This window comes from Manacus vitellinus, unplaced genomic scaffold (assembly GCF_001715985.3).
Source record: "Manacus vitellinus isolate BGI_N305 unplaced genomic scaffold, ASM171598v3 scaffold_6_pilon, whole genome shotgun sequence".
NCBI lineage: Eukaryota > Metazoa > Chordata > Aves > Passeriformes > Pipridae > Manacus > Manacus vitellinus.
In genome coordinates this window covers 15,663,999-15,665,274 of record NW_021940750.1, presented here as the reverse complement: position 1 = coordinate 15,665,274, position 1,276 = coordinate 15,663,999, and the positions used below count along the sequence as shown (strand labels likewise).

General features: G+C 43.4%; 1 protein-coding gene across 1 annotated transcript in view; it reads right to left on the bottom strand.

Moving 5' to 3' along the window:
• Positions 1-50, bottom strand: part of AP4S1 (adaptor related protein complex 4 subunit sigma 1) — a 23,589-nt gene extending 23,539 nt beyond the window's left edge. Inside the window, exon 1 of the mRNA XM_008925001.3 lies at positions 34-50. The gene's annotated coding sequence lies outside the window, so the exon portion shown is untranslated. The remainder of the gene's footprint in view (positions 1-33) is intronic.
• Between the last annotated feature and the right edge of the window lie 1,226 nt (positions 51-1,276).

The following is a 1,276-nucleotide window of genomic DNA, read 5'->3' as shown; positions in this document are numbered from 1 at the left end:
ACTGTCGCTGCGCGGGGCTGTGACCCTCCTCACCCTTCTCCTCGCCGGCGAGGCGAGCTGCGCTGCGCCTTGACAGCTGCGATGGGCTCCCGCAGCACAATGACTCCGGGGCTCCCCAGACCCGCGCGGGTCACGGACAGCGAGAGCTACCGGGCCTGCGAGCGAGGGCTGGCGCTTCCCTGGAGCTCAGCGAGCGGCTGCTTTGGAGGGAAAAGAGGGAGTTAGGAAGGGGCAGGAGTGTCTGCCGCCCGAGAAGGGGGAGGACGAGGAAAGGGAGTCCAGGTAAATCACAAGTAAGGGACTTGGCCAGGCACTCTAATTTGAGACAGGTCGAGAGTGTGTTCTTGCTTTTCTTCGGACTCGTTTCTTTGGAGATTTCGTATCAGAGAAGAGTGAGGAGTCAATAAGTCTGCAACGTGGTCATTTCAATATACAGAAAACTACGAACTTATCTCGGGAGCAGAAACTGAATAACTCCTCAAGGTAGAGAGCAAGTGTTGGAGTTGCAGTATGCATCTCTTGCCACTAATGTTTGCTTTTAGTACTAGAAAGGATAATTCTACTAATTACTTTTGCAAGAAAAATAAAATTATGCATAGGCTATTACAAAACATTACAAAATCTGCTGAATGTGAGGTATTGGTATAGGAGTCATTGTCCTTTTATAGGACAGAAATGTACATAATAACAATGTTAAAAAATGATAGCAAACTTTATTGCTTCCGAAGAATTTGTCGTGTTTTTTTTAGTGAGTGAATGTTTACTATCCTGAAGTGGCATTCCATCAAATTACACTCTAATTAGAGTTTTTTATAACCTGCTGCAACAGCAGCCAAAGTTTGCAAGGCATTTACTTTCAGATTTCAGAACCAAGAGCTATACCTGAGCCTGGGCAGTTCTTTCAGAGCTTCTTGTCTCTATAATAAGCCTGTAACTCACGCTATTTTTGTTACAACTATAATTAAGAAAGAATTTTAAAAAACCACCAAGGGAAACAGATGAAGTGGTTTCACTGTTTCCTTCACTTACTGCTAGTCTTACCATTTTAAACCTTGTGGAATGGCTGGTTTTAAAATCAGTGTGGTAGACACTGGCGGGAGTTTTTAGCAGAGGGTAATTGGCTATTTCTCCTGTTTCCTCTAGTGTCTTTGTAATACAGCACTGTGTTTAGAATTAAGTTGCTTAGTGCTATTCATTAGCAAAGAAAACCATCTTGAAATTTTTATGTATGGGCTTATTACTTCAAAATGAAGTACTATATTCTGTACCCTGTTGT